The 24,856-nt window shown below is 37.0% G+C and overlaps 1 protein-coding gene across 6 annotated transcripts in view; it reads left to right on the plus strand.

Moving 5' to 3' along the window:
- Positions 1-2,490: 2,490 nt before the first annotated feature.
- The window catches only part of SCN3A (sodium voltage-gated channel alpha subunit 3), a 115,662-nt gene continuing 93,296 nt past the window's right edge, over positions 2,491-24,856 (plus strand). For 4 of the 6 annotated variants that reach the window (XM_032409178.1, XM_032409193.1, XM_032409199.1 and 1 more), the window contains exons 1-2: positions 2,491-2,725; positions 20,837-21,031. The gene's annotated coding sequence lies outside the window, so the exon portion shown is untranslated. The remainder of the gene's footprint in view (positions 2,726-20,836; positions 21,032-24,856) is intronic. The other 2 variants (XM_032409185.1, XM_032409186.1) reach the window with 2 other exon arrangements.

Raw genomic sequence — 24,856 nt, forward strand, 5'->3', positions numbered from 1 at the left:
TTAGAAGAGTATCTGACACATAATACTGAATAAATGTTGGGTTTTGCTATTGTTGTTATTATTAATGAATTTCTTCACTATTACCTGAAGATCTTCCCTCCACCCACTCCCCCCCAAATTCTGACCAGATACCAAAGCTATTATTTCTTAAGTGGAAAGAATCATCAGATTCTTGCATTTTAAATTTAAAAGGTTTTGGTCTTAAGTGTTATAAGTTGAATTGTGTCTACCCTCCTGCCAAAAAAAAAAAAAAAGTATATTGGAGTCCTAATCCCCAGTGCCTCAGAAAATACCCTTATTTGGAAATAGGGTTTTACAGAGATAATCAAGTTAACATAAAAATCATTAGGGTGGACTCTAATCCAAAATGACTGGTGTCCTTATAAAAAGGGAAAATTTGGACACAGAGACAGGCATGCACAGAGGAAAGACTATGCCAAGAGATGCAGGGAAAACAGCATGGAAAGATGGAAACAGAGACTGCAGTTATGCTGCCACAGCCCAGGAATGTCTGGGCTACCAGAAGCTGGAAGAGATAAGGACAGCCTTCCCCTACAGGTTTCAGAAGGAGTGGGGCCCTGCTGACACCTTGATTTAGGACTTCTAACCTCCAGAACTGTGAGACAAGAAATTTCTGTTGGTGGGAGGCACTCTGTGTGGTATTTTGTTACAGCAGCCCTAGAAAACTAATACATTAGGTATAAGACAAAAAGATATGAGAGGAAAACTTGTGGATCCAGTTCACTACTGGCACAGAAGGAAGAGAGAGCCAAACAAAATTTTGGGGGGCCTGGAAAGGAAGTTTGGGAAGAAGCAAGGGAACCCAACCGAAGAGGGTCTCTGATGGGGCCCCCTACATAGCTTGCTCTCCCAGGTTTAGCTAAACAGGTAGAGAGATGAGAAGTTGGAATATTCCAGTGTAGCAGAGATTGTGCCTCACTTGTCTGAAGCCCGCAGAGCACCCATGCTCCAGGAGATGGAAACAACACAGAGATGGTGGTGCGCAGTACCTCAGATGCGGGACTTCTATCAGTCACCCTGGAAGCCTGCTAGCTGTGTTCCTTCCTTCCCCAAGGACAGGAACAAAAGTTACCTGAGAGGAAGAGCTGACAAACCTGAGGTAGCTAATGCTTATGAAGAGGGGATGCTGCCATGCTAAACTGGATGGATGGTGTTTCTGGAACCAAAGGGGAATGCGGGCATGTTGGTAGATGTCCATGTGGAGGGATTCTGGTGCCCAAAAATCATACAGGATTCTACACCTCATTGGATGCCCACATAGAAAAGCAGGAGGCCGGGAACCATACTCTGCTTTCTCCACATATGTAAGCATTCCTGGACTTAAATCAATCCCTGTGTAAGAAGATGGAAGAGGAAAACTGTACATTGGTTTAGTATAAACTTGAAATCATTGGGAACAGCCTCAAGTGACTCAGTCTACCTCTAACTGACTAGATTTATTTTCTGCCATTAGGCAAAATGTGGCTGGAATTAAAAACAAAGTAAATAACACTCCTTGAGCACATAGCTTGAAAATATGGTACCTGCTACATTTGTCTCTCCATTATACATAAGCTCCTCGATGTCAGCACCGTATGTTTTTATCTTTGTCTTTTCAAAGCTAATACAGCACTTAACATATATTAAGGTGCTCCATCAATATGAATATATTTTAATTAATTAATGATAAACTAATAAAATTATAGTTGTTTGCTCTAAAGTAAATATAAAAAGTCAAATAAAATGAATAGCAGTTTCATGACAAACCTCTTTTAATAAACTGATAAAAATCATTTTCATTTTGCTTATGTATTGCATGCTTCAATATTCTTATAAACAATGTTTTCTCGAGTATTTTAAAGACATAGATATAATTGATTTGAATTATCTCATGTAAGGTGAATTTAACTGTTCCTCATGTCATATACACACACCAAAATAATCCACAGATCTAACTTAGCTAGACCTTGCTAAAGTTTAGAGTACCTTTCTACATTCAGATATTGTTTCTTGTAAATGTTTTACCAAAAGCAACACAAAAGACTATCAGTAAATGTGTATTACACTGTTCTTTAAGGAGTCAGATTACTCACTTGGAAAATAATCCATCCCGTGAGAAGAAAAAATTTTCAGAAGACCAGCACAGACCACAAGAGAGATTTTTGCAAAACTCTACCTGCAGGGTGTAAGGTAATCTAAAAACGTAATTTTCAAACAGATATTTGTAGGTTTTATGTTCATTGTGGTAGTTTATGAGTGAATAACCTTCGTAAACTTACAAAATATTGGTGAGGTACAAATAAGTGAGCATGGGAAAGAGTCTCTTTGTACATACTCATATGCAGGGAGATGTTACATTTTACCTTATAAAGAATAATGAGGATGTTTTTCCTTTTGTTCAATTTTGTGTGTCTGCCAGTAGATGGCGGTACCATGTTGAGAGCTGTCAGCTTCCCCCCCCCCCCCCCAAAGCTGTTTTCTGATATATGTTGGGTACCATAGAGTGAATCTCAGAACAGGAAGCGGAGGCATAAGCAGAGAGGATTCTGGAAAGGTCTCTTTGTTTTCTTGTCCACAGAGAAAGCAAAGAAAAAAACACTGTAATTAATCTGTAAATCTCTGTGGCCAAAAATCTGAACAACTGCAGAGAAAGGCACCTTATACTCTAACCATCTTGGATACGGGGCTTTGTTATGCTGTGATCTGTCAAGCTCTGTTTTATCAGGTAAGCTGGCAAAACATTTAATTATCTGCACCATAGAATCTAGCCACCAGATCATTTTTCTTATTTTAAAATCATCTTCATTCTGCTATTTTTAACCTAATGCTGTTTTAATGTAAATTTCAGGAACCAAAGTCATCATTTGATGTGTAAACTGCTTACTATTCCTTTATCTCTCAAAGGAAATAGAGCCTCTGTCTAGAAATGACTTATGGTAGAGACTAGGCATCACTGATCTCGTGTTTTTGAGACATGCAGATTGTTATGATTCATTGTATTCAAGGAAAATATTTTTTATTGCACAAAGCTGACCTAATGGATTTCGTGGCTGTACATCACCTATTTGAATGTCCAGTGTGCCCAGTATTTTTTAAACATAAATGTATAGTGAAATTGGAACTATCATTCTTGTGCTTTAGTCTTTTATTTAACAGCTTTGGAGGGGCCATGTGTATAGGGAGTGATAACAATATAGAGGTATAATAATCTATTTTCATGGAGGGAAGAAGATAACCAATACTAACCATTAAAAAGAGATTTAACCTTTTAATAATAAAGTGATCCCTATATGCTCCATAATGTATTATTTCTTTTATATGTTAATATGTTCATTTTTATATTAAATATTTGTCTTTAAATTTATTGACTTAAAGGGTATTATATTTTCTTGATGAATTATCTCAGAAGCTTGATATATTTCTGTTTATTTTTTTTCTGTGTGATTTAACAACTGGTTATTATTATTATTAATTACCAGGGAGAGCCACTTGTGCCATAAAACAATTACTTACTTTATCTATAACATATATTTTCTGTAGTTTTCTTTAAAATATTTTATAGCATAACCACAAATGTTGCATTCAGTTAGCAATCACATACTTGGAATAAGAAATTATTGGCAGAAAATCTGTAGGTATTAATTGAAAGAAGGGTTTTAAATATCATAAAGTTCTTATTTTTTAATACAACAGGTGGTGTAATGTAGCATATGAGGACAAAGATAAAGGCATTAAGTGCTTGTAGGAATTTGCATGGAAAAATTTCAACACAAGCACTCCAAGTACTGTGTGTCCTATGTGAAATAAAGACCTCTGATTTTAACCTGGGTTTCCAGTCATTACTGGTCAAAATGGCCTAAGGATAGAATTTGAGTATTTAAAAGCAATTGTAATTTCTAATGATATGGCAAAATACTGATTTCTCAATATTTTACACTGAGTATCAATAATATTCCCCCTAAAAACATAAAGTAGTGGTTGCCTCAGAGAAAAGCCCTGAATCTTGTGTATTTCAGAAGAACTCCTACTATAGGATATGAAGAAAACTGTTTCTTTGAAAAGGGTTCCCAGAAATGGATGTTAATTGGCTTCAGTGTATTGTATACTTCGTGCTTCTCTACAGGGGACTGAATTTGAGTAACTTTGTGCTATGTAAACACAAGAGCTGGTCTTGACTAAACTGTTTTACATTTATGAATGGATGCTTATATTTCAGCCCTCGATATCAGCAATTTTTTCAGTATAGTTGCAATAATCTCTTATTTGTCTATATACATAGTCATGATGTGAAGAGCATATGTACACAGAGTTCTTCACAAAACTGGCTCTTTGAAAAATTTTGGAAATCAAACCTGTTTTGATTAAGTGATATATCAAGTAAGTTTGGGTATCTTACTCTTTAGAAGAATCTAACAGTGACTTCATTTGTAAGAAAAATACTGTAATTTTTTTAAAAGATTTATTTATTTATTTTAGAGAGAGCACAAACAGGAGGGGCAGAGGGAAAAGGAGAGAGAAGCTCAAGCAGACTCTGTGCTGAGCGCGAAGGCCAACATGGGGCTCGATCTCACGACCCTGAGATCACGACCTGAGCCAAAACCCAAGAGTTGGATGCTTAACTGACTGAGCCACTCAGGCACCCCAAATAATACTGTAATTTAATGGTGTACTACAGATAAATAGGTTGAGCACTGAGCTGGAAGTCTGAGTTTCTGATTCAAGTTCTACTAACGAGCTTTATCACCTCAGAAAAGACACCATTTATCACTGAAGTACATTTTCCTTGCCTGTACGGTTATTAGAATAAAAAATATATAAGGACACTTCTCATTTTTAAAATTTTATGATTCTAATTTACCTGGATTTTCACCAATTGATCTCTCAGCTTAACTGTGATATGATACATCTTTAACTCTTGTATATTGTATATTTATATTACCACTTGTTGTTGTATATTACCACTAATGGTGCACTAAACCTGAAGATAGAAAAATAGAGGACTAGATGATCCCAGGGTCCTGGGATCGAGTCCCACATCGGGCTCCTTGCTCAGCAAGGAGCCTGCTTCTCCCTCTGCCTGCCCCTCTCTCTCTCTGTTAAATATAAATAATCTTATATATATATATATATATATATATATATACATATATATATATATATATATATATATATATATATATTTTAAAAAAAAAGAAAAAGAAAAATAGAGGACTAGAGATGTTTTAAAGGTCCTTGGCCAGTTCCTTCTGTGGTGGAAACGACCGGGAAGCAATATGGAGAAGTGAAGAAGAGCAGGGCTGACAGACTGAATCCTAGCTTCGCTATTAAATGACAAAGTATTTAAACTTTCTAAGCCTCTATTACCTCACCTATAAAATAGGAATGATAGCACCTAATGCTGCAGGATTGTGTAAATAAATAATGTCTGTTCAGTGTTTATTATATATCCTGGGACATGACTGGATGGTCACCCTCCCCTCTTCCCCTGCCCCCCAATATTAGTGATGGTGATATAATATCTTCCACCACAACAGGAAGGACAGAATGAAACTGCCAAGAAATTCTGTAGCTGAAAAATGATAATTCCCATCCTGGAAGAATGCCCTTGCTGAAACAACAACAACAAAAACAAATGTGCTCCCTATAATAATACCGATTAGTGCTAACATCCTGGGCATTTCCTGTGAGTTTAAAGAACTCTCATAATACCTTCTAAAAAACCATTCTTTGGCCCAATGATACATTATCATGGACTCCACTTCAAAGCCTTTCTTCTTTTTAACAAATTAGGGGCAAGGAGCTTTATTTCACTTGTGCCTTAACAGATATACTTATCAGACAAAAGTCCTCTTTGAAGACTCACAAAGAAAATCTAGGTTTCACCGAGAACATTTAAATACCCCAAAATTTCTACTATGGCCATCAAATTACAGAGCCTAAATCCCAGAAATGACCACATGTGTTGGCTATGAGATCAACTCACAAACTCTCCTGCTTAAGTCCTATTAGTGATACAATAAAAGGTGGAAAGGCAAATTGTGCCTGATGAAATTGTGGATATACTGCAAAATCCCTACTTCCCTCCAAATGTTTTCTCTACGTGCAGTTTTGTGCTCTTGACAGCTCTGTGCTCATGGGATCTTTGGGAGCTACAGCTGGGATGGCCATTCAGCACCCCAGGCCTCCTAATCCTGCCCTTCAACCACCCTGGGCCTCTTTACACAGACTCAAGTAACTGCACTGTCATTTTCATCTTCATGGTAGCCAAGATGACTTAATGGGCTCACGACTAGACAGATGTGAGAAGGCTGAGAGTTTGGGAGGCTTAAAGACATGAAGGGAAGATTTCTCAATTACACCGTGCTCTGCCTGGAATTTGTTGGTTAGTCCGTCTTCCTTGATTCTAGGTAACTCCAGCTTTTGCGGTTCCTTATTTTTAGGGTTGAAATTAACTGAATGCACTCATAAATATAAGGATATGAAGACAAAGGTGCTTTTTTTCCCACTAAAGAATGAACACGTGACTAGATAGTGACATTTCTTTGCATGAGTGCCTGTACAGATTACTTTTTCTCATTATCATTCATGTACAGGGACATTGTGAACTCACTGAAGGTTGGGAGTTAGTGTTTTGTTTGGCATCTAAAAATATATTATTCATTCTACTTTAACACTGATGGTTGTTTTACAAATTCTCCAAGCTATGAAGATGAATTACCTACCTGCCCCTGAAATGTAATTTAAGATATTAACAGTACACTTCTGCACTTTCAGGATCTATTTTAAAATTTTGATTAATTTCAATTCTAAATTATCTTTGCTTCCACTTGAATTTTACCCCAGAAACAACTTTAATGGCAATTCAACATAGAACCTGGTATCTGAACTGTTACTTTTTGAGGTAGACTGTTGTTTGAGGTAGTTATAAAATTTGGGAAGGAGAAAAGCCAACTGGATTATTGCTTGTGTTGCAAGATCATATTATTTATCTTTGATTAGGAAGCTACTTTTTAGTTCAGTTTTACCTGATGATATTTTTCACCCTGAGGTAACATTAACACATTCTTCGGATACATTTTAATGGAATATTAACAAGTGTAGATACCTATTTCAGAGCAGAATAGTGTTAATTTTCTTTTACTTGATAATATGGTAATAAAGAAAATCTGGCTCTCCTATTACGCAAAGACACGCTTTGTTCTATGAACTGCCTGACAAGTATCAACTCTTTGGGTACCTAAAATTTGAATCTACACCCAGATATATAATTAGCCACAGCAGAAAAATTCTTTAAAATCTACATGAATGCCTACTGGATACCACAAGTTTTAATGTGCCCTATTTATTGATTGATTGTTTTTTATACTCTACCTCTTTTCTTCAGGATTTGAAGTGATAAAGGACCTTATAGAAAGAATTTTAAAGACGTTTCATCCCAAGACATATGAATAGAGAACAACTGCAAAGTAACTTATAAGCAGGTTTACAATATTAAATATATATATTCTGTACAAATACAGCGCATATAAACATATGCCAGGTGGTGGTTTGGGTAAGGGAATTCTCAGGGGTTGTTTCAGTTCAGAGAAACCTTTTAAAAGTTTGGAGTTATTTCTGTAATAATTCAATTAGGTTTTCATCCTTTCGGAGACTGCATATAGGGAGCCCTTCATGTGATTAAGCTCCGCGCTGGAGCCAAGTGAAAGAAATGATGGTCCTTAAATTATTAAACGGTGCTTGAATATTGTTTTATTCAAAGGGTGAATTCAAAGATGGGAAGTCACTCTTTAAATAACTTTGGCCATTTTCTGCCAAGAAGCTCACTTTGGGGAATTGTAATCTCCTAATATTCAGAATATTCTTACTCAGGTTGTACAGAACATTGTGTCCTTTTCCTTTCCCAAGAGCTCTGACTGGAATAATTCACTAAATCCCAGTTATTACTGCTAAGTGACACTGTGCTTCTGATCTAGAACCCAAAATATTCTTGCATAGGGCTTAACAGGACACAGTTTAAGGGCTTAAGCCTCTAGTTAAGAACCAGTCATCTGTTAGTTTCTCTGTCTCCCCAGTGTTTTTGCTTGTGACATTTATTTTTCTCTTTGTAAATTATTTTTGTTTTACCTAATGAAGTGTTGAGCACTTTCTTTTTGTGGAACTTATATCATGGTTGGAAATCACCTTGTAAATAAATCTTAGGGAAACAACTCCAAATTTCTACATGGGCAGAGTAGATAAGAAAAAGAGTGAAGCCAGCTAGGTTGAGACTACAGAACTGAACAGCCTTAACAACCATATCCTTTCCAGGAAGGGAAAGCTCCATCTTAGGTCTAGGAGACTGATGAATCAAACAATTTTTCCAAAGAAGCTAAAAATCCAGATTTTTATTAGAAATCTCCCTCTTGTTAAATGCTGTCATCTATTTCAAATTATTTACAATACTGGATAAATCCAACAAAACATACCTACAGGCAGGATACAGCCAAGGGAGTTTGGCCAGGTTTTTTTTTTTTTTTTTTCCTTTTGCCAATCCAACCAGTATTTTTACCAGTGAGGAAAAATAAACCTGATGGAAAGGAAATGGCTTGAATGCATTTCGAGGCACAGCCACAATAACATTCATATTTCTTATCTACTACTCCAGGCCTCAACCAACCACCTGCGATTTTCCTATTACATTCATTTCAAACCCTTGAATATTCTACACATTACCTCCCATATTTCTGTTTTTCCTGCTGATATTTAAGTCACCAAATTTTAATTATCATCATAGATCCTTTTTACCCCAGTTTTGTTGCTATTAGTGCTTCCCTTGCTGTCATTATCATGTTACTGATATGATAGTTGATATAATATGTAATATTCCCACTTCTGCCCTGTTCTGAAACTACTGAAATCTGTCTTTAAATTAAAATTCAAAAATCGATCCTTTAATGCTATTTACCTGTTCTTGAGTCCCATATAGCCTCAAAGTTCTCAAATATCATATTAAATGATCTTTAATCATAGCCAACAATGATTACAGTTCAAGTAAATACATTCTTAATGTTAGTTTTCAACCATTGTGTTGGGCTCCACTATCAATCTTATATATTTATACCGAAAATTAAAGTATATTATTATATCAACATTGGAAGAACAGACAAAAGTGTAATTCACAATCATATTGCATTCTCTTTCATTGACATAAAAATTTGGTAGTATTAGATAAGAATACAAAACAGATACATGCGCCTGGAATGAGAACTTCTTGACCAGTAAATGGAAAATCAGAAAAAAAAAATGAGAAATGACAAAAATTAGATTTTTAAAACCTCACTAATAAAAATAACAGAAGAAAAGAACAGTTGAAGGGAAATAGATATGCAAACATTCTGAGAGAAAACAGAAAAAGGCACAACATGATAAGCTTTGGCTGCACACTGGATTCACCTGGTGAGCTTAAAAAAGAGCAATGCTGGCTCCATGTTAGACCAATTCAATTATATTCTCTGGGGCTGAGCCTGGGTATCAGTGTTTGTTTAAAAGCTCTGCTAGTAGTTCAAATATGTGGCCAGGTTTGAAAACGAGCTGACTGAAGGAAGGCAGAGAAAAATAAGAGAAGCTAATGAAAGGTTGGCTAGTGAAGTAAAAGATAGCCGAGAAATGACTTTCAAAATAATTTTAAAATTCTAGTAAGTGGGCGTGTGTTAGGTAAAGAGACTATGCAAATACTTAGGAAAATAGCAAAAAATACATTCGTGTCCTATTTCTTCCTTGGTTAGAAAGGCTGGTATTTATTCTATATGTTTAAGCAGTTTTATATTTCAAATCTCCAATTTCCTACCCTTACCTCTATTTGAAAGTTGACCCAGCTGCTGGCTATGGTATATTTTGCAGACTAACAATGCAAACAATTGTGCATGCTCAGAAATAAGCATCTGTGAACTACAATTTGTACAACCAGAGATTCGCTCTCTTTTTATTCTGTACCTCATAAATTGCTCCTTTGAAAATTAAGTCTTAAATAATCAAATAAGAGTTTCTATTGAAAGATACTCTTTGAATGTCCAGGGCATCCAACTGGAAACAAAACATTGATTTCTAATTTCTGAAACTGCTACTGTGGCAGACTGAGAGGAAAGGCAGATCTGTAAACCAACAAATTTCTTAAAGTCAAAACGCATTTAAAAGTGTATTTTCAGAAAGTGATATTTATAAGAAAGAAATGAGTTAACCTAATAGCTAAGTGGAATTAATAATTAATTGCATTTCTTAAAAGGAATTCCATTACCAAGGTGAGTCAGCTTTTTCAACTCTTTAAGAAGACATTTGCAGGGTTAACACCCCAGTTGCTTTTTTATGTTGGCTTCTTGCGGCGCAGTCCTTTCCACAGCTGGGAGGAGACTGCGGTAGCCTTTAATAAAACAATCTTCTATGTCCTCCAGGGCAAATTATATCCTAAGTCTTTCCTCTAGATAAACATCATTTAATATTTACTACTTAACTCTGCTTTCTTCACAACCTCTACCATTCTGTCAACCTGTTCAGTAAAATTACCCCATGGAGAAAAGATCTGTTAAATCTCAAGATGAGAATATCCATATTTTAAGTCAGGAGGCTGGTGCTTCTACAGTAAACAGAAGAAATACAATATTATGTTTGAGGCTAGATTTATGATGGATGTCTGTGAAACAGTGCCTGGGTTCGTAAACTGGGATCGGATCATTTACTTAAAAATAATTGACGTCTTATCTTTATATACAAAGTACTTGGGTAGAAAACAATGAAAATATAAAAAACAAACCAGTGAAATGTTAATAAGAATTAAAGCCTGAACCAGAGAAGAAATGTTTTTCAAAGAAGGCTCACCTTAAATTATTCAGTGAGTATAGAAAGTAAAAAATTTATTGTTCCTATAAACATTCCCTCCACCAACATGGTGACAACTGTGATAACTAACCTGATTCTTTAGGGAAAAGCATTTCAACTTGTCATTCAAAATCATTTAGTACAATTGAAAAGGGAAAGGGTAATGCTTAGGAGTAAATAAAAAACCGGCAGAGCACATCCAAATCATGATGCAGATCTTTATGCAAATTAACACAAAGGAGTTAAACTACACCACCAAAGCCAAAAAAGTGAGCTCTCTCTTATACCTTTGTTAGACACATTGTTTACTAGGTGTCTTAAAATTATTTGGAGTCGGGGGGTGGGAGGATGGGTTAGCCTGGTGATGGGTATTGAGGAAGGCACGTTCTGCATGGAGCACTGGGTGTTATGCACAAACAATGAATCATGGAACACTACATCTAAAACTAATGATGTAATGTATGGGGATTAACATAACAATAAAAAGAATAAACAAAAAAACAAAAACAAAGAAAAAAATTATTCGGAGTCACTGTAAGGCATGTTTCTTTTAAACATCCATTAAACGCACAATAGCGATGATACGTCTCAGACAACAATCTATGAGATCAATTTAATCATAAAATAATACACATTTTTTCAACTATCCATATCTCTCAGGAAAGCTAAATTTAGAGAATCTTATGCCTGAGAAAATACTTTCTATTTATTCTCTTAAATTCTTCCCGAATAAAAAGTTTCAGGGCTAAATATTTAAAGCATAAAAAGGCACACTTAATGTGGGGACTCTGTACCTTCACAACCAGTTTTTGTAAACCTAGAACGGCTCTAAAAAAAGAGATCTATTAATTTTTTTTAAAAAAGGGGGGGTCACTTGAAGAATTAGTGAATTCAATGCCCAATATTGCAGAAGCAATTTTATCAGAATCCTGAATGACCCATGTCTTTGAGGAGATAATTCAGGGGGCACACCTGGAACACTGCAGGAACATCACAGATTCCGGTTCTGTCCTTTCTAGCATCTTCTCCCTTTAGCTTTTACATTTCTCCTCATGATCGTTGCCCTTTCTAGCCAGGGTCTTACTTGCTAGATGTTCCACCCTGGGTAGAACCAGGATGGACAGGCTACACCCATCTTGGCTCTCATTAGCAGTTTGGTTGCTGCAAATCCTTGCCGGAAATACAAGTTTGCATCACATGTAATTTTTTCTTACCTGTGGCGTTCTGGTTGTCTTTAGCCTCAACAGAATTGATCACTGAACAGCATCCTTCCTGCCTTCACATGCAGAGACCTTCCACTGTGTGTTCCTACTAAAGTAAGTGGCATCATTGACACCTGAATCAGGGAAGTGCACACAGGCCCTTGCTCTAATTTTGGTGCCAATGATGTGCTCAGTGGCTGGGGAAAAAAAAAAAAAAAAAAAACACTGACATTTTGGGACCTGAATTCAGATCCTAGAAAAATATTTTCAGCTTCTCTTTACCTCAAAAGCCCCTATTTTGGCAGGGTTGGGAGGGAATTTAACCAAGTGACTTGTCATATTCACTGAAAATTAGACAAAGTTTTGTGAGTTTTTAAAAAAAATTTCTATTTGTATAAATTTCTCATCTAGGAAGAAATTACATGTATAAGAATTACATGAAGAAAATACATGAAGAAATCATGTATACAGAATTGAATATCTAGAGTTGAAAGGATGTGAGGGATATTTCTTTTCAGCAACCAACCGCCCAGCTATGCTGTACTCAAGGCATTCATAATATTTGTTCATCAAAAACACGGTTTAATCTGAGCAAGCTCATAGTTCATCAAAGTATTCTGAAATGAAGATAGCCTCTAATAGGTATAGCGCAGCCTAGCTCAGTTACATGATTAGTTCCAGTATTCAATAGTCCTTGTTCAGAGTACAGGACTATTGTTGTACCTATCATTCTCTCCCAGAGGGATGGATGTTGGAGTGTATCTGGTACAGAGTCCCAGAGTCTGAACACTGGAACTAGACCTTTAGAAACAAAAGAGGCACTACAAATGAGCTAGTCAATTTTCCTCCTCTCCCTCTCTTTTGTAGATGTGGACAATGAACACCTAAGATGTTGAGTGTTCAATATGTCACAGCAAGTGATGGCAAACACAAGTCTAGAATACAGGTTACCTGAATTGCAGCTTCCATTCCCCTCCTGTGTTCCTCCCTCTCTTCCTTACCTTTTCATTAAATCTTGTTTCTAAAAAGATTGAGCACATCAAACTTTTCCATTCTGCTGGATTGTCTTCTGTGGCACCATCTGAGAGTGATCAGAGTGTATGGCATTATAATCATCTATTCGTGGGGCATGGGTAATAGAGAAGGTCCCTCAAATGGCTGGGTTCTGACGGATGAAGAATCACATGACAGCCGAAACTCAGCCCCACCTAAATCAACCTGGGCTCCAGTGGAGTTTACCAGTAGAAGTGATCTGAAGGCAGTGATTACAACCTTTCTGCTCCAGGCTAGATAAATCTCAATCCTCTGTATTTTAAACCTCAAAGGAATGCAGGTAACATGTAGAAAAGTAAGCACCACCATCTTGAATGAACGCAAGTTGTACCTCAAGATCCTAGTTCTAAAGTTCCCTCAGGTTGCCAAGTGAAAAAGGCAATCAACTCTTAACACTCGGTTGTGCAAACAGTGTGCTGTCATTTTGATTACAGTCAGTAAACAGTCTGTGGTTGCCTGGAAAGAAGCTGCCGAAAGCACACGGCACCAGCCAGCAGTAGGAGAAACGTGGCTGAGGGCAACTCAGAGGCCTCTCTGTTATGGCCAAGGCGGCACTGATGTTACCCTGATGTTATAGATCAAGGATTTATTACTGGTCTGAGAATGCTGTTTGCTTTCTGTTTGCCATGATGCCAATTTATTTCAAAATAGAAAGCTTTCTATAATTTTGCTAGATTCATATTGAAATGTGGTTTCCTCTCCAGAAACACATGTGCTGCAGGCACACACCCACACAAAATGTTTGCTTATGGACAAAGTAACTTTTTCACTATAGTGTTTCTTGGTCCCAAATCCTATGACTTAAGGACAAAAACAACAATCTGACCAAGTAAAATAGAAAAATTATCCATCCAGAGACAGCCCGCCACCCTTTTTGAGCATCAGAATAGGGGATTGCCTCCCTTTTTTTTTTGTTTGTTTTATTTATTTATTCATGAGAGTCAGAGAGAGAGATAGAGAGAGGCAGCGGCAGAGGGAGAAGCAGGCTCCCCGCCTAGCAGGGAGCCCGATGCGGGACTCGATCCCGGGACCCTGGGATCGTGACCTGAGCCGAAGGCAGATGCTTAACCATCTGAGCGACCCAGGCGTCCCGGGATTGCCTCCCTTTTTAACTCATGTGTTTGTTGATGGGTTTCATCACTTGGAGGAGGATTGGGGGGGTAGGAGAAAGGGATATATCAGATCAGCACTATTCAACAGAAATATAATGAGACCCAGAACATACTTGGAAATTTTCTAGGTGCTGAAAAATAAGACAAAATCAACAAGTGAAATTAAGGTTATTGATGCTATGTTTTATTTAACCCAACATGCCCAAATACTATCATTTCAAGATTTGGCACTAGCCACATTTCAAGTGCTCAACTCCTGCATCTGGCCAGTGGCTACCACAGTGGACAGGGCATTTGTAAAATTTGTAACTTCTTGCTTACTGTAGTAGCTAGTCAATAAAATCCTTATTGACTCAAGGAATTTAACAGTAATGTAGAAATATAGTAATCCTTATTCCTCAAGGAATTTAACAGTAAATGTAGAAGCAATAAGGCACATCCTTAAGAACAACAGAAGATAGAATATTGTAATTATTATATGAATTTTAAAGACAATATGTGTGTGCTCTGGGAGTTTAGAGGAATGCAAAATCACTTCTGACTTTGGAGTGAAGGTAGGATTTTAATAGGCAATGACTGGTGGTGAATGATATTTCAGGCAGAAGGAATGTTTTTGAAAGCCCAAGGCCAAAGACTGGGAATTTTCAGGGAATGGCAAATAGATGAGTTTGACTAGAGAAGAGCATATATATAGGAAAGTATGTAAGATGAAACTGCAGAAACAGATGGTAAAGTATTTTTAGAGAGAGAGAGAGACTTTGATTACTTTTTCTAAAGAAAAACAACACTGGATTTGGTAGCACCATTTACTAGCCATGTAATCTTGGACAAGTTACTAATCCTCTCTGGACCTTATAGCTCCTTTAGCTGCAAAATGAGGGCAATAGTCACATTTATCTCATAGGGTTATTGTGAAGATTAAATGAGCTAATCAGTGCCTATCGTACAGTAAGTGTTTAATGTCCTTTATTATCATTATTATTACTTCTCAAAGATACTTTGGAGTGGGGAATTCTTTGAGTGAAGCATTCAGTCTTCATTTTGCTTTGTTTTAAAGACAGTCTAGTAAGCTTAGCCTATTTATACAATTATCTTTGAGGTAAACAAGATTTCAATGCATGTATTTTGATCTAGATTAAATAGGACTACATAATTAAGAAATGTAGTATCCATAGAGAATTTGGCTTTCATTGCTGTTTTTATTTATTTTTTTGTTTTATCGTGTTAATGGTTGTGTGATACAAAACTAAGTTACTTTATTTACTTGACCAATCCCCTATTAGCAGTCATTTCAGTTTTTTCTAGGCTTTGTTATTATAAAATGTGCTGCCATAAGTAGAATACAAGTCTTTCTAAAGAGTACTTGTAGGTTGAAATAAAAATCACTAAATATTGGGGGGAAACCAAAATTAAAAATCTGTTTATTCAAAAAATGTCTGCTGAGAACCTACTATGTGTCATACACTGTTCTAAGCACTTGGGATTCATTGGTGAACAAAATAGACCAAAAAAGGCAAATATTCCAGCCCCTGCAAGGCTTATGTTCTACCCAGGGGAGACAGAACATGAATAATAAACATTACAAATACGTAAATTATGTAGCACATAATAAGGTGATAGTGTTTTAGAAACCAATAGAATGGGGTAAGAAGCTGGAGGGGAAGCATAGTAGGTCTCTTTGAGAAGGTAAACATTTGGCCAAAACCTGAGAGAGATGAGGGAGTTAGGCATTCATCTACCTAAAGAAAGAACATTCCTGAGAGAGGGAACAGTGTATCTGTGCCTGGCAGGTGCAGAGGACAGACAGAAGCCAAGCGGGCTAAGAGGCAGTGAGGGAGGGGGAGAGCAGGAGGAGATAAGTTCAGCTAGGTAACTGTAAGCCCGTATCATAAGGCCTGATAGGCAACTGTAAGGAGTTTGGCCTTTTCTCTGGGTAACTCCTAAAGGCTTCTGGTCAGAGGAATGACATGATTTGATTTCCATTTTTCCCAAATTGCTCTGCCTGCTGGTGAAAATAGGCTGGGAGAAGGGAGACAGGAAGCTATTGCAGGCTTTTGTGAAATACTGCCATAAATCATTCCAAGGTTCTGGGTTCAGACGAATTATACCACAAGACATTAAATGAATGAACAAATGAGACTGAAGAAGCTATGACTGTCATCTCTGAGAGATCCTAAAAATGAGAGCAATATTAATGGCACATATATTTCTAACTAAAAAAAAAATAAAATAAAACTATGGTTTCTGTAAGCCAGTCATTGTCAATGTGTGATTCCTGGGGCAGAAGCACCAGCATCATCTGTGTACTTGTTAGAAATGCAAAATTGGGGGCCTCACTCCCATCTATAGAACCAGCTACTCTGGGGTAAGGCCTGGTAAGCTGTGTTTAAACAAAAAGCCTTCTAGGTAACTCTGATGCTAACTATGAAGAACCACTACTATAAACTTAACTGGTGAAAATAGATGGACTGACAGATCCTTTTCAATTTTAGGATAGTGGGTTTCCCAGTTCAATTTTTAACAATTATTTTCATAATAAAATTAAGTATATTCCTTGAGAAAAATAATTCATTTGTAAGAAGCATAGACTCATGCTTATGAACAAATAAATCTTTTAAATCATGGAGAAAATTTTGACATTTATTATATACCATCTCTTTATAAAAGTATGATGGGAAGTGGTAAATGATTTTTTAAATCCATGTGCAATAGGAAGTTGAAGACAAGGCGAACGGACAAAACGGAGGTGATAAACCTGTCAAGACTGTGGATTAATGAAGTTACTCTTTTGGAATGTACATTTAGCTCTGGGCCTCCTGGACTCAACATTTTTAGCGTGAAGGCAAGAATGAATTTTATAGAACTCATAGAAACAAATACGAGATTTTAGGTTAATGTGAATCACCATGAAGCCTTCTGATGGTCAAATCTCATCGAGGAGAATCTCTGGAGCACCCAGAGGAGTGGATGTATGGTTTACTTTCTAGACAAACTTCCTATGTTTCATTTCATAATATCTTGGTGATTTGGCCATTTGGAATTGTCCCCTTGATAAGGGCCTCAAGTCTTAAAACCAAATGATGAGCTGGTAGGGCAGGATGATTACAGACACTGGAGAGCCAACCAGCATTCCCACCCAGATGGAAGGCTGCCCCTTCCCTGTGGGGAAATGCTGCCAGAGACCGGCTGGCAAAGTGTGTGAGTTCCTCAATAAGAGGCTTTGGATCTGCTTCAGCCTTTGCACAAAGAGCTAACTACGTCCCCAGAGTTTTACAGCTAATGCATGACAGAAATGGTTTTGGTCTGGAAAATTCTAAAGCAGGTACATCATATTATGAGTATAAAATAAGACGGATGTATTGAAAGAAAAGAAAATAGCATAAATGGCCAAAAACAGTGAAAAGATAAAGAGGAAAGATGATGGTTAAAAACAATGAACCTGGAGTAAGACAAAAATTTTTTAAAAACACTGGGACTCAGTCTTAAAGAATAAATAGTCAGGATAAACTAAAATACCACAAAAAGGAATATAAACAATTAAACTCACCTCTATAAAATTCAATTGTTGACATAAGCATTACAATTAATAACATTAATATAAACGAATGAAGAAAATTAAAAGCAAAGCAACTTTGTCCAAGGTTCCTCAGCTGGTGACACCTACCCTTGTCAGGGTAAAGCCTTATCATGTTCTTTGAGCTATCATTTCTTCATTTGTGGCATGAAGAACTTCCACTTAATTTCCAAAATGCTGAAGTTCTATGAAGATAATTTCAAAATTTGGGGGGGATCTCCTGGTCCAATACTTGTATTAGATAATCTGAAAGTAAAGTCTCTGAACCATCCTATTTCATCACCTTCTTAATGGAATTCACCGAGTTCAATTAATTTTAGCCATTAGTAGAAGACTTAGTTGATTTAACCTTGTTTGGATCTTTTGTGCAATTACATTCAGGACATCTGGTAAGCATGTTACCTAGTGTCCCTTATGTTACGTCCTAAGCAAAATTTATTTTCTCTGTTTAGTTCTCGGAGAAAGTTTGTCTTTTTATACACAGCTTTTAGGAATTGTTTTTGTTTTTTCCTAAATCCAGTGTGCTTCCACTTTTTCTTACTTACTGGGAACATTAGAGCTGAATCTAGCCTTGCCTGAGTAAAGTACCCATCTCAAATTTCTAGTAACCTCTATTCATTTCCTTCAGAGCAGCCTTCTCAAATTGTAATCCACGTGCCACCCGCACCAAATTCATTTAGGGAGCTTGCTTAAAATGCAGATCTCTGGGCCATGCCCCAAACCAACTTTTTCAGAATTTCCAGAGACTGAACCCAGAAAGCTGCATCTTTGACAAGTAGCCCAAATGATTCCTACGCTAACTGAAGTTCAGAACTACTTTAAAGAATCCTCATTCTCTAAATAACTCAATGAAGCCAATTTTATATTAGTTAACCTGGTAAGCCATGGTCTGCTCTTAAAGATGACTGAGACAGAGATCTTAATAAGACACAATGCAACTTGAAGTATGAGGCCTAAATTGAAGCATGAGGCCATATACAGAAATCACTACTATTTCCCACATATATTTGGGGTTGGCAAATCTTTCCCATTTGGATCCCAAGCCATAGGATATAATTTTTCTGATCCACGAATCAGTGATTTTCACAATAGGGAGAGGAGAGAGAACTCAAGAAAATCAGAACTTTTGGGGACGCTTTCTCAAACTACTTTCCTGCTCCTCCTTAACTTCTTAGTTTCCTTGGATATTCACCCCCCCTACCTTATACCCCTCCCTGTTCCCAGACTAAAGATGACAAATATTTTGGAAATATATCTAAATGGACATTTTAGTTTTTCAACATCATGCTCATTATATGTCAGGCTGGAGATAAGGTATTTAAACCTTACTTCTTACTTGTGTTCTGGGGAGGAGAAGCAGCATTTATTAAGCTTGTGGCTGTAAAGTAGTGGGAACATTTACTGAAGGGCTATACATTTATTTAACAAATGAGTATTTCAAGCTCTGATGTATGGGTCTGTCTGATGGGTATTATTAGTAGTATAGTAATAACTAAGACTATTATTACTATTCTTGCTACTTCTAATACTACTAAAACCTCCAGCTTTTATGGAAAACCTACTTTATGCCACCTCTTGTATGAGTGACTTACAGGTGTGTGTGTGTGCGCGTGTGTGCGTGTGTGCGTTTGTGTGTGTAATACACAGATCATTTAGCTCAAACAACAGCCCTGTTTCACTAGGTATTGTAATCCCCATTATCTGATGGGAAACTAAAAATCGGATTGGCCAGGTAACATGTTCAATGTGACGTAGCTAGTGATGACAGAGCTAGATCTGTGCTATTACCAAATGAAAGGTAAGAGAGGAGAGGCAGAGGGAAGGTCATAAAGGTGCCTGCATACTTTGCTAAAGTGACTATGAGTCATTGAAGGCCACTGACAATTTTTAATAAGGGTAGGATATGTGTTTTAGAAAGATCACTTTGATGACAGTAAAGAAAAGATTAGTGGCCTAGGAGTGAGTTTTCATCTGGAGACAAAGATTTTAAAAGACCATGTATAAAAGAAAAAGGTGAGATTTAACGGTTTGTTTGTTTATTTGTTTGTCATAGTAAATTGTAAAGGGAGATTTATTGGTGAGAATCCATTACCAGTTTGGCTTATGAGCTCTGAATAAGCGAACTGAGGTAAACATTGTTTTAAATATCAATTGCTGGGGGTGCCTGGGTGGCTCAGTCATTAAGAGTCTGCCTTTGTGCTCCCTTCGGCAGCACATATACTAAAATAAGAGTCTGCCTTTGGCTCAGGTCATGATCCCAGGGTCCTGGGATCGAGCCCCGCATCCGGCTCCCTGCTCAGCGGGAAGCCTGTTTCTCCCTCTCCCACACCCCCTGCTTGTGTTCCCTCTCTCACTGTGTAGCTCTCTCTCAAATAAATAAATAAAATCTTAAAATAAATAAATAAATATCAATTGCTGTTTTAAAAATTACATATATTGTCTGTCCTTTGAAATAATGACTGGTTTAACTGGGCTAAGTTATTGCTAATGGTTATAGCTGAAAGGAATATGACATCAGATTGTCATACTTAGGTTAATATTATGCCTTGGTTTAGCATGCTAGTTTTTCATCTCTGCTTGTCTAAAATTTACTCTTAGAAGCCATTGAATAAGGCTTATTGGTCTTGTCTTACTCAGCCAATCAGATGGGGTTTTAGGTGGAGAGGAAAAGGAGATAAAAACAAACTAGAATTATGACCCACAACACCAATGTGGACCACACACTCCATTGGTCTACTTCTTTGGTCTTTTGAAGAGAAGAAAGAAAGGGGGAGCAAAGAGTGGAGAGGGAGGAAAAGAAGTAGGAAGTAAAGAACAGGAAGATGCTCTGGAGCTCTGGCATGTCTTCAGAAAGAGTAATTAAATCAAGGCTGCCAAAGAAAAAAGAGCCCCACCCCCACCCCAGGATCCTGGCAGTGGTTCCTGGCCCCATCCTTCCTTGAGCACATCAGGGCACCCAGACCCAGACCCAGACCCAGAGTACCCATTTCAATCCAAATGCCAAAGATGCTGGACTAACTTCACCTGTTTCCCTTTCTACACAGATTATGGAGCAAGAAAGCTGACACCAAGCCACATCAGAGTTCATCAGGGATGAGATATCTGTCAAGGATTTGTGGCAGAGTGGCTTACAGGAATAAAAATACAGAATCTCTTCTAGGGATAGTATAAGAACAAATGAAATAATTCCCAGAAGTGGCCTGAAGCTTTTCCAGAAAAAGGTGCTGTAACTATCTAAGGTATCTAAACTACCAGTAGGTACAAATTTGTGTTTGCGGAAGGTAAACTAAAATCTCTATTAGCTAACAAGGTCAGCTGTATCGGGAGAAGAAAAAAAAAAAAAAAAAAGAAGGCAAAAGAGTGATTACTTCCTTCCTTGCTAGTTTGTTCCTCCAAAGAGGCAAACACTTAGAAACATGGCAGAGATGACCTCCAGGAGTGGAATGGTGCCAAAGGCCATTGATGTAAGAAAGATAAACTAACCCAGCTTTTTATTTCTTTTTCTTTTAAAAGAGACATTCATTCCATGTGTTTAGTAAACTAACCAGGATTGTAATTACTTGCATTTTATCATATTTATTTGGTAACTGGATGCATAGCTCACCTATTTGCATTGGGGTAAAGGACATCCAAATATGTGGTTAGTATTTGGTTGTAAGCAGGCTTCTGAACTGGCCAAGTTTTTGAACTGACCAAGGAGTATTTACTTGTCTGGTGTCTCATCTGCAACTAACTAGAAAAACTGTCTAAAACTGTCTTAGTCAAGAAAAATGTTTATTGAATATAACAAGCAGTGCAGAGGTTGTTTGGGTCCAAGAGCTGAGCGATCTGTCAAGAGCCCAAGGGTAAATCTGTCTCTGTGATCTGCAACTCTCAGTGTGTCAGCTTTGCCCTCAGAATGGCATCCCTTCTGGTTGTTAGCTGACTGAAGTAGTGCCATGTATCATACCTCAATGCAATAAGGTCCAGGGGACAGAGAATTTTGTCTCCTCCTTGGTCTCTTTATTAGGAGTGAAGAAACCTTTTATAGACACTCACTTAACAGGCTTCCCCTCACCTTTTGTTGGCCAGAACTGGACCACAAGCCTATTCCTGAATCAATGATTGGCAAGGGGCTTGGAGAAGGTGTCTGGAGTAGAATGGATGTTGGGGAGTTGAACACAAAATTGTCTTCAGTATGAAAACATACAGTAGAAAAATTGAAGAGCTAATAAAACCAACAATTTGTCTATTACAATGTTGGCTTAATTATTATTATTTAGCAGTTGTCTCTCTGAGCTTATAGCTGTCTGATAAGGACAAAGTCACTGGGAACACCAACTCCTAGAAACTAATTATTATTTCCAAGATAAAGATTGTTCTGATGACAGAAATGAGTTCGTGCTTTCCTACTCAGCTATTTTTTTCAGAGGTATGCCATTGAGTCCAGGTAGACAAAGACAGAAATAGATTCTCTTATTAAAAAGTTAGCAAATCAATAAATAACATTTATGAGTGGACAATCATGAGTTTAGCTAACAGGAAGGGAACAGTGGCAGAGAAAGTCTCAATTTCATTCGTATTTGGCCATGTCATAGTGATATCCTTGCTATACAGTTACTTTCTTGGTAGGTTTATTCAGACCAATAGTATTGCATAGTTCCTTGACACCACAATGAGAGCAAGAGGTAATGATAGATAAGAAGCTAGCCTAGGCTTTTAATTTATCTTCAAATAACTCTAAAGTACTTAAAATATATATCAATGTGTATCCATTAGCTGTGGGTTTTATGTTTGTTATTAATCCATTCCTTTTTATCTTCTACATTAAAAACAAAGGTGATGACTATACTGGTCTGTTTCTTAGATTTCACCACTCCATTCTTAACATGGGGCTGTAAACATAGTAACCTCCCAGTGAGGTAGTGGACTTATCCTAATTCCATTTCAGAACACATGAACTAAAAATCTCATTTCATAGGTTTGGAGCCCAGGCTATTTCCTGAGCTATATGGGTTTAAATCTTGTCTTCTTGATTTACTACTTTTGTAACTCGGACAAGTTATCCAACCTATCTCTGAGACATAGCAACAATGTAACAGAGTTTTACCTATTACTATTGTTTAATTCTCAAAGCCACCTAGTTAGGTAAGCACACCAACCACATGTTATTCCAAAGATCTTCTCAAATATGGAAAATAATGTTTAATTCTGCCTTGGAGAGTGTCCAGTGGTGGAGAGTGTGCCGAATGCTCTGTATATGCCTTTAATAAATTATTATTCTCTTTGTCACATATGCTACTTAAAAATATAGTAAATACCAGATAATCATTAACCCAAAATGAAAACCCCTTTAGAAAATATTAATAACTTTATTCAAAGGAAGGGTAGTCAGTCCATTTTGTCTTTTATATTATGTCCTTCCTATAACAGTCTCTCATTGATACCAAGAAAACACAGGATCCTTTCCTCAGCAATGGACCCAATCTTTCCCCAAAAATTTGCTCTCTCATCATCAAGGACATAAAAATACATTGTGGATTTTTCTTCTGATCTCTCAAATTGTATGACACAGAGCAGTTTTCCATCCTTGAAGATGGCAAATTTACAGCCTCTGACATAATTTTGTCTCCATGGGAACAGACCAGAACTAATTGATTTTTGTCTGTAACATAATCATAAAGATCCCTACAAAGGGAGAGAGAAACTATTGATATTAACAGGTTATAGACCAATGCAATTTTCCAAACTGTCTGCTATTCTGGAAATTAGGCAAGATGAGAACTCACAGGCCAGATGACTAATGGGAAAAATAATACTTTTGTCCTTGCCATGTAATGCCCTGGCATATCCCAAATGTTTACCATGCCCTTTTTTTTTCAGATTCTGATTCATTAATAAATATTAGCTTTGGATTTGTATTTGTTGGTTTCATATAGTTTTAGAAACTTATGTTAATATCAAAGCATACAGATACGTGTGCCTGGAAAACTGTATTGAACTATATAAATCTATTTTTCTGTAGTTATTTATATAAAGCTTAGATCTTTAAAATCAAATCACACAATAGTAAGATTCAAGATAAAAATGTCAACTATAATAGGAAAAGTCAGTCAAGAATAGAATGTGTGGAAAATGTTTTGCCTCAGAGCAACAATTTGTGTTGTCAGTAGATGTTTCAGTGAAGGTTACTTAGCTTCTCTGTGCCTGTTCTTCATTTATTTTAAATGCAGGGAGTTGACTAATTGTCAAATCCAATATATGCCTTTTAATTAGCATCTTCAAAATTCCTCTTTTGGCATCTATCTAACTGTTCTGACTTCATTGTCTAATTTTCCTTTCCTTAAAAACTGGTAGTCACAGGAGTCCAGCCTTTTCATCTTTCCAGTTTTTTCCTAGACAGTGTAATGCATATTCTTATCTTCAGTTTCAACCAGTGACTCTTTAATCAACATTTTCCCAACCCAGACGGCTTTCCGATTCTCAGACCCATATTTTAATTACATACCCAGCTGTCTCACAGGCATCTCAAACTAAATAAATCCCAAGCAGAATTTATTATCATGCCCTACAAACCCTCTCCACTTCTCTGTTGGGTTAATGACAACTTGTGGCTTAAACCAATCTGGGATTGAGCTTTACCTCATATGTCTTCATCAAGCCACATATCAAGACATCATAAAATCTCATTGATTTTCTCTCTTCTAATTTTGCATTGAATACAGTCCTCTGGCTATGGTTTGTTTTCTCTCTAACTTATTGGTGGCCTACTCTCTTCCAGGCACTGTGTTCACCTTCTAGGATGATTTTTTCATGTAATGTCATATTAACTCTATGAAGTACGTGCTATCATTGCTATCATTACCCTTATTATGCAGATAGGGAAACTGAAGATTATGAAGGATAAAAAAAATTGCCCCAGGTCACACTGCTAGGGAATAGCAGAGCCAGGGCTTGAATACAGTTCTGATTGCCATGTCTAGGTCCTTAAATAATACAGTTATAGTCACATTCCCTTGCCTTCTCCTTTAGACTCCTGCTGTCCGTCTGTTTCTTTCTAGGGCAGTTCTCAAAGGGTGGTTTGC

The sequence above is a fragment of the Phoca vitulina genome, unplaced genomic scaffold, assembly GCF_004348235.1.
Source record: "Phoca vitulina isolate PV1807 unplaced genomic scaffold, GSC_HSeal_1.0 scaffold1, whole genome shotgun sequence".
In the NCBI taxonomy this organism is placed as follows: domain Eukaryota; kingdom Metazoa; phylum Chordata; class Mammalia; order Carnivora; family Phocidae; genus Phoca; species Phoca vitulina.